Raw genomic sequence first — 12,651 nt, 5'->3', positions numbered from 1 at the left:
CTTGCTCTGGTCCGGTCTCTCTCACTGTGCCCCCCTTCCCCCTTTTTGGAACAGAAATGTAAACTGTTCACCATTGTACGTTGGGGTAACTAAAACCTTGTAACTGTTACTTCCTAGGGCTGACAGCTCAGAGTTCCTGAGCTCTAGGAGAAATCCTGCGCTAACACTGTTGATGACTGAGAAACTGTTAAGGTCTTATGGTCTTTGAGAGACGGACTAAGTGCCTTTTGTATTATGAGACTGACATGAGACTTTCAGACCCAGAAGTGGAGTGCTGTGGTTAACAGTGACGTGTTTGGGGCATCAAACTGACAAGAAGGGAACTTGTGATGGTGGAGCTGCAGTGTTAACTTGGCTGGCTCTGGAATCACTTGGGAGACACACCTCTGCCCGTGTCTGCGAGGAGTTTCCAAGGAGGCTTACCTGAAGGGGAGACTCACCCTGAATGGTGGTGGCACCATCCCTTGGACACCATCTCATGGAATCAAAAGAGAGAAGAGGAGGCCAGCCAAGCATGAACATTCACCTCTCTGCAGATACCGTGTGACCAGCCATCACACTCTGCCTTCTTGCCATGATGGAGAAAGGTAGTGACTACAGAAAGTTGATGTCAAGGATGGGGTAACCCTTCCTCCCTTAAGATGCTCTTGTCAGAAAGTAACTAACACACACACACAAACTACACACATCCTCCTGTGTGCCTAAGTCACCCCCCACTTACTTTTTTTTCTTCGAGACAGGGTTTCTCTGTGTAGCTTTGGCACCTCTGGAACTTACTCTGTAGACCAGGCTGGCCTCAAACTCACAGAGACCCACCTGCCTCTGCCTCCCAAGTTCTGGGATTAAAAGAGTGCACCACCACCGCCCAGCCAGCTTACTTATAAAATCTAATCGTTGTGTTGCTGTTTCCTCCAATTGCCATGCCTGTTGCTCTCCTAAATTATGTTTGAGTGGGTGAGCGTGTATTCATTCATGCAGGGCACACGTGGAGGTCAAAGACAACTCATGGGAGTCAGTGCTCTCTCTTCACCATGGGGGGCCTGGGCCTTGAACTCTAGTCTTCAGGCTGAGCAGCAAGAGCCTTTACCTACCGAGGCTTCTCACCAGCCTACCCATTGCTTTCTCAGATCAGAGTAACCGATCACCCTTATACGGTTGGGAGCTGTTAGCATTCCCCTGTGGCAGGAAGGGGAAGCTTGTAAGTCCCTCACCCTGAAATGATGTGAGGTAAGTGAACTAGCGAGGGGGCCTCCTCAGTGGCGTGGCTACCAGTAAGTTACTGGTAGTGATGTGGATCTCCTGAGTCCTCAACTATACTGGGGGGTGGGGGTGGTTTCATGGCATGGTTGCCTGAATCACCTGTGCTCTATAGGTTGTCCTTCTCTTATGCTCCTGTGAGTAACCCCAGAAAACTGCCTGGCTCCCCAAGCTGAACTCGGATGGAGTTGTTTCTTTGGTGCTGATGTCCTTTCTGGGGTGAAGAGACATTTCTGTGTATCGCCTCAGGAAATCACATGACCCTAATACAATGATGCATTTAAATCATGATCAACGCCGTGCTCTTTATAGGCCAGTGTCAGAGAAAAGAAGTCACTTCACATTCAGGCGGTTTTTCTCCCGAACAGTCCCCATCCCCTTCCCTCTGCTGACACGGAACTTGCGGTACGAAGCACAGACATGTGGGGCTGGGTCTCCATTTTGTTTCATTGTCTTTCTTGCCTCTCTTCTCAAGCCACATTGGTATTTTAAGGTGACAAATTCTTCTCAGAACATATTTGTTTGCCTCGTCAATTTTGATACTATTATTTCATTGCCACGAGTTTAGGCACTAAGATTACCTAGAAATATGTTCAATTTCTAAATTTTTTTGTGTTAGCTCCCTTAAATCAGTTTTGAATTTTCATTGTGATGTCACAACAGGGCACTGTGACATCACAATTGAGCATTGTGATGTCACAGCTCATGTTTTGAAGGCACAATACTGTATTGTGATGTAACAGTGGAACATCAAGATGTGACAGTGGAACATTCTGATGTCACGATTCAGTATTACTGTGTTGTCATAAGGTAACATTGTAATGCCACCTTGGAGCACTGTGATGTCACTAGAGGACTGTGATGGTCCATTGGAACATTATGATGTCACAGGTGAGAGTGTGATGTCACGATGAAGTTTTAGAAGGAGTGGAAAAAGTAGAGAAGGTCCTGAGAAGGAAGAAGACACAGTCAAGAAGACTGAATGGTGACAGACTATCAAGGACATGTGTCGGCTCCATGGCGTGGAAGACACACCTCTAAGGAAACGCTGGTATTTGGGGAGTAGAAGCCACATTAGAGAGGGTGAAGCTGGCCTATGAGATTGCTCAGTCCGTCAAAGCACGGGCTTGTTGTGAAGGCATAGTAACCCAAAGTGGATACTGGAATCCACATAAGTAAAAGTGGAGGGAGAGAATCAAAGTGTCTTCTGACCTCCACATACTCACTGTGGCACATGTGTACACACACATACACACACACACACACACACACACACGAGAGGCAGGGGAGGGAGGGAGAGAGATCACACATGCACATTGTACAAATACCATAATGATAAATACAAATTTTAAATTAAGAAAAAACAGTGGATTGATTAAAGAAAGAGAAAGAAGGTAAAGTTGATTGGCAGGTCAAGCGGAGAGAATGATGTGATAGGGTGGCCAGAGAATAATTTGTTCTGTGATGGTGATATCCTAAGGGCAGTCTACAGAGTCATAGCCTGGGTGTGGGCAGATGGGCAAACGTGTGACCTGGAGAGGACCAAAAACAAGAGTCAGACCAGGACAAGCTTTCTGTAATCACCACACACTTGTTAGTTCTAAACAAAGCCTGCAGATTGCATGGATATAGAACTCCCCTTTAGTGGCTTTAAATTCCACCGAGTTTTAATAACACATACGTAATCAATTTAGCACATTTGTATTATATATCCTTTACTAAACCTTGTATTCCACATGGAAACGATCTCTGAGGACTCACAGTTTGGGGAAGGTACCCACCTCTGCAGTCTCACACAGCTGGGGTGTTCACAAGAGATCTCAGCGCCAAGGGTTGCTCACAAACTCTCAGGGTGCAACTCAAGCCTCCAGCCCTCAGAAAAGGCTCCTGATCCCAGGAGCTTGTGCTGTTAATGTTGCTGAGGGAGGGGGAGACGTTTCTCCAGTGGTGTGTTCACTGCTAAGATGTCCGTGCTCCTGTATGCAACCCTAATGAAACTCAGTGGCTCAAAAAAGAGAAGAAAAAGACAAGAAAGTAGAAGGGAGACTAGATGGGAAGAGGAAGGGATCAGCAGGAGTGGGGGGGACAGCAGAGGTTAATGGGGTACATATGATCAAAATACATCATATACATGAATGACATGTCACAACGAAACCCATTATTATGTATAATTCATATATGATAATTAAAAGGAGTGGGGAAGACTCTGGCCCTCATTTCCAGTATATTCCTGCATTTAACCAGACTCATAAACCATGGCAGATGATAGTTCAAAAGAAGAATAGAAATGCTTTTCTGATTCCACCCTCCTGTGTGGCCACTTGCAGTCTGTTCGGGTTCAAGGTGTTTGACACTGAAGCAATGCAGGCCAGGATGCAGCATTGCTTCGTTTTGTAAATGCAAATTGTAGGTCATGCCTGAACTACAGAAAAGATAAAGCACAGGGTGACGTACTTGTAGTCCTGTCACTTTGGAGATTGAGGCAAAATGACTGAAAATTCAAGGCCAGCTTAGGCTCCATAGCAAACCATGTCATAACAGAGGGAGGGAGGGAGGGAGGGAGGGAAGGAGAAAAAGAAAGAAGTAAGCTAATTTAGTAGTATGTTCCAGTTTCATTCTATTTCTATGATAAACCACTGACCAAAAGCACCGTAGGTTAGGAAAGGGTTGTTTGTCTGGCACTTCTAGGTCACAGTCCACTCTTGAGGGAAATCAGGGCAAGAACCTGAAGGCAATCCTGCTTGCTATTCCATGCAGCATTGCCTCTGACCGAGGAATTCACTCAGAGCCAGGGAAGTACAGCAGGAACTGTGGAGGCTGCTGCTTGCTAGCTCACTCACAGGCTCGTGCTTATTTACCTTCCTTACCCAGTTCAGATCCACCTGCCCAGGGAATGGTTCTGCCCACAGTGGGCTCTGCCCTCCTACACCGATTAACAGTCAAGACAGTCCCCCACCAATGTATCCACAGGCCAATATGATGTGGGCAATCCCTCAACTGAGATACTCTGGTGACCCTAGGCTGTATCAAGTTAATAGTCAAAGCTAACTAGAACATGGTATAATTTAGTAATAGCTAAAATTCCTGTGTGTGTATGCATGTGAGTCTATATGTGCATCGTGTGTATGACTGTCTGTGTCTGTATGTGTACGTATCTGTGTGTGTCTGTGTGTGCATGTGTGTCTATGTATGTCTGTGCATGTGACTGTGTGTCTGTGTGTGCTTGTGTGTCTGTGTGTGTCTGTGTATGTGTGTGTCTGTGTATGTGTCTAATGTGTGTGTGTGTGTGTGTGTGTAAGTGTATGTAGACTGTAGACGATTACTAAGCTGTATGTTCTGTGTGAGTGTGTGAAGTCAACCGTTAGTCTGAGGCTGTTTCATAGCTGGCTCTTTTGCCAGCACCAAGCCCGCCTCATCTGAACCCTTCCGTTCATGAGGGGGTCGCTTCCCACTGCTTCCGTTCATGAGGGGGTCGCTTCCCACCGCTCCCGTTCATGAGGGGGTCGCTTCCCACCGCTCCCGTTCATGAGGGGGTCGCTTCCCACCGCTCCCGTTCATGAGGGGGTCGCTTCGTGAGGGGGTCGCTTCCCACTGCTTCCATTCGTGAGGGGGTCGCTTCCCACTGCTTCCGTTCATTCATGAGGGGGTCGCTTCCCACTGCTTCCGTTCATGAGGGGGTCGCTTCCCACCGCTTCCGTTCATGAGGGGGTCACTTCCCACTGCTTCCGTTCATGAGGGGGTCGCTTCCCACTGCTGTCTGTGCCACACGCTCCTCCTTTAGCATCAGGACCTGTGGCAAAGGCTCCCGGCCTGTCAGCGGAACCCTTTTCTTCTCAGATTTGCTGTCTTCCGGCTCTCTGTGACAAACATCTTTACCAGCCCCTTGAGAACTAATTCTGGACCATTGGAATGTCTTTCAGGCTCCCAGCGCCAGCATCTGAAACCCCTCCCACCTTGAGGACTCTGCCTTCTCAAGGTCACTAACCTTCTGCCCAGCACTTTTTCTGCCACAATTCTTGAGAATTATCTCTAGATGTTTTACTCCATTCAGTTTCTTTCCCATCTTTGTAATGCAGTTTTAGTAGAGCCCCTTTTTAAAGTCACAGGATTTTAAAATTCAAGGCTCATATGCTCCAGGCTACAGGTTCCTTTACAGACAGTGTACTTCAGCTCCTAGTTGCTGGGATTCTTATAGTACCTTTTCCAGATGTGTGACTGTATTACATCTGCTTACAAGTTAATGCAGAATCCAAGCAAACCTGTGAATTAACTAATTAAATCATCAAGTAGTGCCGGGCAGTGATGGCACACACTTTTAATCCCAGCACTTGGGAGGCAGAGGCAGGTGGATTTCTGTGAGTTCAAGGCCAGCCTGGTCTACAGAGTGAGTTCTAGGACAGCCAAGGCTACACAGAGAAACCCTGTCTCAAAAACCAAATGAAAGCATTAAGTTCTTTAAAATACATTTAAAGTTCACAAAAGAATTAGTTATGTCTATTTTATAATACTTAGGGTTTTTTTTTTTTTTACTGACATGATTATATATTTAAAAGTTCAGGGGCCAGCAAGGTGACTCAACAGCTAAAGGTATCTGTCACCAAGCCTGATGACCTAAACTCAGTTCTTGGAACCCATATGGTGGAAGTGGAGAACTGATGCCCGTAAGTTTTCCTCTGACCTCCACATTTGTACCACTGTACATGTGTGTTCTTATATACACATGTACACCGTACATGTGTGTTCTTATATACACATGTACACCGTACATGTGTGTTCTTATATACACATACATGCATACAAAATAAACAAATGAAAAATCTAACAGCTTAAATAAATAGAAACCTTTTTCAAAGACACAAATTACAAAAACCAATAGAAAGAGAAATAGAAAACCTGAATAGCTCTATATCAAAGAAATTAAATTTACAATTAATTTATTTTATAATTAATTTAAAACCTCCCGGTGAAGTCCAGGGCAAGCTGGCTCCACTTGTAAGTTCTGCCAAACATTGGGGACAAATTAGTATCAGTTCTTTATGGATTCAGAGAACAGAGAGAAGGAAGACACTTCAACTCATTTCAATCTGACGCCAAAACAAGACAAAGGCTTTATAAGAAAAGAAAACTAAAAACTCAGGGAGTGTAAAATATTTTAACAAAATTTAGCTTTCATTTCAGACATACAAGCTTATTTATCTATTTATTTTGGTTTTTCAAGACAGGGTTTCTCCGTGTAGTTTTGGTGCCTGTCCTGGATTTCGCTCTGTAGACCAGGTGGCCTTGAACTCACAGAGATCTGCCTGGCTCTGCCTCTCGAGTGCTGGGATCAAAGGCGTGCACCACCACCGCCTGGCTGATTTATTTACTTTTAAATTTTTATTTGTGTGTGTGTTTGAGTGTATGCCACTTGTTTGGGTGCCCACGGAGGCTGGAAGAGGGGATCAGATTCCCTGCAGCTGGAGTTACAGAAGTTGTGAATTGCCTGTCATGGATGCTGAAAATTGAACTCAGATCCTCTGTAAGGACAACACGTGCTCTTAACCACTGAGCCATCCATCCCTCCAGCCCAAATGCAACTTACAATGAGATAACTCAGCAGGTAAAGGCACTTGCTGCCAAGCCCAATGACCTGAGTTTCATCCCTGGACCTACATAGTGGAAGGCGAGAACTAACTCTCTCAAGTATCCTCTCTGATCTACACATAGTGACACATGAATGTCCCCCAAATAAATAGATACAAGTAAACTTTCAAAGGAATTAAACAAACAGCCAGTGGTTTCTGAAAGACAGCCAATGTCACTCAAGGAAATGCAAATTTAAATCACAAACACTGCAGTACCTGTAGAATGATTAACATGAAAACACTAGACAATAACAAGTGTTGGCAAGGGTGTGGAGTACCTGGAATTCCCATCCATTGCTGGTGGGGATGTAAAATTGCCCTGGAAAACAACTTGGCAGTTTTTCAAAGCTGTACTCACCTTGTGACCCATTTAGTCCTGCTCTTGGCATCTACTCAAGAGGAAGGAAAACATGTCCTCACAGAGATACATATATAAATATTCACCCACAATAGCCTCAAACTGGAAACAAATCACATGTCCATCACGGGGAAGGGGTAAACAAGCCACAAGATGACACACCATTGCAGGACTCCTCAGCCATCAGAAGGAATTACTGACACCCACACCGTCCGTCTCGCCGTGGTGGCAGGTGAAAGGCGGGCGCTAGCCCATCTGAGCCTCCCAAAGACAACCAAGTCGGTCATGTGAAAGACGTGGGGAGAGGGCTAGCTACAGGGGAATCTGTGGAAATAGTGGGGACAGGGGACGGGGGCGGGGGGGGGGTGAGCTTACACTCGTAAAACAGAAAAGACATTTGGGGTAGGAGTCAGCCCAGTGCTTTAAGAGTGTGTGACTGGGAGAGGAAGGGCAAAGAGCATGAGGAAGCTTTGGAGACAAAGGTGGGTATCTGCTGTGCTTGCCGGGCCACACTCAATTCTCTCTTCTGGAACTATCCTTTTCTTTTTTCTTCATGGGATCCCATCTCTCATCATTTTGTGTCCTCTGTCTGACAGCCTGAGCATGCCCCCCGTCCTGGCATTCCCAGCAGTTACTCCTGTGTGGCAAAGACCAGACAGCTTCTACAGTAGTTACGAGACCTGGGTCTGGCCCATCCACGTGCTCCCCTTCTTGGAGACACAGATCATTCCAGAGTGGAACTGTGGTCCTTTCTTCTACAACTGTCAGGTTGACGTCAGCCTGGGGCTGCCGCAGCCAGTGGGAGGGAGGCCTTGCCCCAGAGGGACAGACAGACACAGGACAAGCTGGGGGGTAAAGAGGGCCATGTCACAGGGACATCATAGAAACCTCTGGACTGTTCAAAGGTTTGCTTAGGTCACTTCTGACAGGAAGAGCGGTGGGAGGGAGAGTCATGAGGTATGTTCTGGACACCTTGACCGTGAGGCCCTGCAGAATGCCTAAGGACCAGAGGTCTGGAGTCTCTCTGAGAACTGAGTAAACAGTGAGACATGGAGGACAGGGCACCAAGAGAGCAGAGGGCCGAGGGCCGAGGCCAGAGCCCTGGAAATGAGAAAGATCCCCAGGAAGAGAACATAGGCACCTTTGGAAAGGGCAGGGGTGCCTGCCCCACCCACCCTGAGGTCAGCTTGTGCAAGACCGGACAGCATTAGGAAACTAGGCCATAGGTGACCTGCTGCCTGAAGGTTCTGGGAGCCCTGGCCAGAAGCCAGCCTGGTTTTGAAATGGGTTCCAAAGGTTAAGTTGGGGAAGCAGGCGGGTCCCTGCCTCTAAAATTTAACTCTATGAGTGAAGGGTGGTTTGGTTTCCTATCAGGTGTCTTTAAAACAGCAGGGGGTTGTGAAGGCTTGCAGTAGAGGAGGGAGAAGGGGAAGCTGAGGAGAAGGAGAGAGGGAGAGAGAAGCGAACTCTGAGGTGCTGTGCTGGAGCGCTGCTGCTCTGGGGTGCGCCTGTGTCCGGTGCTCTGGTGTTCCATGGTCTCCATCTGTTAGGTAGAACCTCCAGCATTTAATTGGGAGGAGTGGGAACCAGGAAGGTTCAAGACGAAGCAGAGCCATGAGCTCCATTATGGGACAGACTGTGTTCTAAACCTTGGGCCTCCTTGGCTGAGGCAGGTGTGGGAAGTGGAGGCCAGTGGAGAGGCTGGGATGGATGTCTTTGGAAGGTCACTGACTGCACACTCTTCAAAAGTCAGAGGGCCTGGGGCCAATGAGGCCGGTGGTAGGGGGAAGGCTGGACTGTAGGTCAGGGAAGAGCCGAAACCATGCTGTATTTGCGGGGGTGCCCCCTCTTTGGCAGCTTTATCTGAACCCCCTTTGTCAAGGTCACCTGTGGGACTTCAAGCCTTTCAAGAGCCTCATTTTAAAAACAGGAAAAGATGGGCTGGAGAGATGGCTTGGGGGTTAAGAGCACTGCTTGTTCTTCCAAAGGTCCTGAGTTCAATTCCCAGCAACCACATGGTGGCTCACAACCATCTGTAGTGAGATCTGGTGCCCTCTTCTGGCCTGCAGGGGTGTGTGCAGACAGAACACTATATACATAATAAATAAATCTTTAAAAAAAAAAACAGAAAAAGACATTGAGATTTTAAATTTTAATTAAATGAATTACATAAGACTGTCTCTAATCATGTATACAATGGGCTTGAGAACAATCCCATCCCCAACCCCGTCAGTCTCCTCTGTCCCCTAGACATTTTTACTTTACTTCAATGTCATCTGCACATATGATTTTATGTCTCTCTATAAAACGTAGACACGGGGCCATGAGATGGCTCAGCAGGTAAAGGCATTCGCTGCCCAAGCCAGATGACCTGAGTTCAGTCCACATAAAGGCGGAAGCAGAGAATAAACTCCACAAACTTGTCCTCTGACTTCCACATGAATAACATGGTGTACACACACACACACACACACACACACACACACACACACACACACACAAACACATGCACACATGGACCGATGGACACAGACAGACAGGCACACACACACACACACACACACACACACACACACACACACACACACGTTTACTTTCTGGGACTGACTTGATTCACTCCATCTGAACTCTCCAGTTGCACTGTTTTCCTGCAAAGAACCTAGCTTTGTATTTCTTTATGGCTTAAAAAAGCAGCCGTGTATCTGGCGCTCACTTTATCAGTTCCTCAGTTAATAGGCTGGATCCAGATCTTAGCCATTGTTTTCAGACAAGTCTTGCTAAGTCGTTCAGGTTGGCTTCAGAGTCATGATCCTCCTGCCTCACCCTCCTCAGATAACAAGTGTGCACCACCAGTCCTGGCAGGAAATCAATTTTAACGATACATTGACTGTAACATATACAAAACAGGATCACTTCATGTGAAATCAATATATAGATTATCAATAGGCTTGTTTACATTCTCATTTTGTATCAAATCTTCAAAGGTTGTCACACCAGGCACATTCTGGTGCTCTTGAGAATTAGCGGCAACCACAATGACACCGTGGTCTGTTCAGTGTCACTTACTGTTTTTCCTCCTTTGGTGTATGTGTGTGTGGAAGGTTGGCAGAGTCTCACGTTGCCCAGTCAGACCTTGAACACATTATGTAGTCTAGGCTGGCTTTGAACTCTCTGTTCTTCTGCCTCAGCCTCCTGCATGCTGGATTACAGGTGTATACTACCTCTCCTAGCCTATTAAAGCTGTTTTGTTTGTTTTTGAGACAGGGTAGCCCTGACTAGGGCTGAACTCCCAATCCTTCTGTTTCAGCTGCCTGAGAGCTGGGATTGTAGGTATGCGATGCACCACACCTGGTTGTATAAGATGTTTTTTGAGGCATCTGGATTCAGGACTTTGAGGGATTGTATGGCCTGGGACTTGACCTGGAGAACCTGGCCTAGGAGACTCCCTTGTTCTTGTTGGCCAGTTCTTCTTCACCTGTTCCTTGCCCAGTGGAGAGAAGCAGTTGTGGTCCAAGACTGTGGTCCTGTGTGACTTCTCCATGGAGACATTACCCTGTGAAGATCCAAAATACATTCTGTCTTCTCAAGGCTGGACCTCCAAGGCTCCCAGAAGAGGTACCAAAGAGCAGGACAAAGTCTTTCCTAGGACTGAACAGAGCCAAACACCATGGCAGTAGTGGGGCTGAGAACATGCCCTCTCCAGACCTGCCAGGATCCCTCACTTGTCCTGAAGACCATGGAGATTCACACCTTTGTACAGCCTTGGCCCCGGGGAAGCTTCTTGATGGGCCAAGGACAGATGTTCTGAGATATTCAACCTCAGGCTGGGGAAATGACAGGTCTGTTTAGTTCTGGATCTCTACAGATGAACAAAGGTTAAGGGTAAGGGACTGTGGAGACAGAGGACAGACTCACCGGGAGGATGACCCTTAGGTCATGGATTCCACACTGCTGGGAAGTACTGGCATCAGAAGAGAAGGGGCAGGATGGCACACAGACATCTCCTCCCATTCCACTGAGCCAGCCAGGTCTACTAGCAGTGATCTGTATTCTCAAAGTTGTATTCCTGGTCCTGTCCTGTCTCCTTTGAAGGTTCCTGTTCACCTTCAAGAAAGCTAAATTTGAGAGCATTTTCTTGGTGCTTGGAGACAGACCTTGGCGGGGTCAGAAGAGGCCAGAGGGTCCTATGCTGTTTGTGCTCTAAGAGCCTGGCTTTGTTTGCTAAACACTAGCAAGATTAGGCAACTCTGCAAACAGAACCAAGGCCCTGGCTGGCTGCCCAGGGTGGTTACAGTCCTGGTCACAGAGTCAGGAAAAGTGCACGTGGACACACATACACAGAGAGCAGGCAGGCAGGCAGGAGAGGTTGGCAGGAGGCCTCAGTGGTCACCTTTGCCTGGCTGTCAAGGTGCTTCAAAATAAGCATTAGGAGGTCAAAAGTTTAGTCAGTTTATGTTAGAAGATAACATCCATTCTGGTCATAAATGCTGAGGTTGTAGGAGAAAGAAGGCATCCAATTCCATCAGTGCTTAGCAGCTCCTATTTTGAACATAAGCTCATCCAGGGATCATCACAATAGAGCTCACACAAATAAGGAGAGAATGCCTGTGACTATTAGTATCAATAAGTTTATAGTTTATAAGGTTTTTTTTTAATTTCTAAAAATGTTGTGTGTGTGGCTGCTTTACCTGCATATGTGTATATAACCATATCTGTACAGTGTCCACAGAGGCCAGAAGACAGTGTTGGATCCCCTGGAGTTAGAATTACAGCCAGCTGTGAGCTGCCATGTGGGTGCTGAGAACAGAACCCGAGTCCTCTGGAAAAGCAGCCAGTACTATAACCACTGAGCCATCTCTCCAACCTCTAGTTAATGCTTTTTTTTTTTTTTGAATACACACACAAAAAAAAACCCACTGAAAACAAAGTGATTCATTCTTTATAAACTGCCTTCCATGAGTGATTCCACTTCCTAAGCCAAAGTGATTGGTAGACTTAGCCCTAATTCATATCTTGCCTCTTTAGCTTGGTGAACAGTCTACTTTGGGGGTTTAACTTCCCTCTGGATTTTCTCTTTGTACTTCCTAAACATCTCTCCCTCTCTAGAAGATGAGGTGTGACATCCAGAAAGAGCACAGGAACTTGGCTGCATGGAGATCTTTTGTTACAAACTGTCTCTTGCCGTCTGTGTTTGGTTTTGTTTATGGTTGCTTTATCTTCTTCCTGCCTCCCACTCCTGTCATTCAGTCCTCAAAGTTCCCCTCCCTGATTGTCTGTGTATTTTTCCAGACACATGCACATGTACACATTTATGAGTAATATATGTTTCAGCAAATACATGCATATCTATATATTCTCTGCCCTTCTTATTTTTATGACAAAAATGTATTTTACTTCTCCCTTGCATTTTCA

The 12,651-nt window shown here is 46.5% G+C and overlaps 1 long non-coding RNA gene across 1 annotated transcript; it reads right to left on the bottom strand.

Moving 5' to 3' along the window:
• Positions 1-9,376: 9,376 nt before the first annotated feature.
• Positions 9,377-11,386, bottom strand: LOC143272059 (uncharacterized). Its single transcript, XR_013049450.1, has 2 exons — positions 11,155-11,386; positions 9,377-10,792 (listed from the first exon to the last, which is right to left on the bottom strand). It is a non-coding gene; the product is annotated as an uncharacterized LOC143272059 (long non-coding RNA).
• Between the last annotated feature and the right edge of the window lie 1,265 nt (positions 11,387-12,651).

Source organism: Peromyscus maniculatus, chromosome 2 (genome assembly GCF_049852395.1).
Source record: "Peromyscus maniculatus bairdii isolate BWxNUB_F1_BW_parent chromosome 2, HU_Pman_BW_mat_3.1, whole genome shotgun sequence".
NCBI classification, from domain to species: Eukaryota; Metazoa; Chordata; class Mammalia; order Rodentia; family Cricetidae; genus Peromyscus; species Peromyscus maniculatus.
The sequence above is the reverse complement of the archived record's forward strand: the minus strand, read 5'-3'. Positions and strand labels throughout refer to the sequence as shown.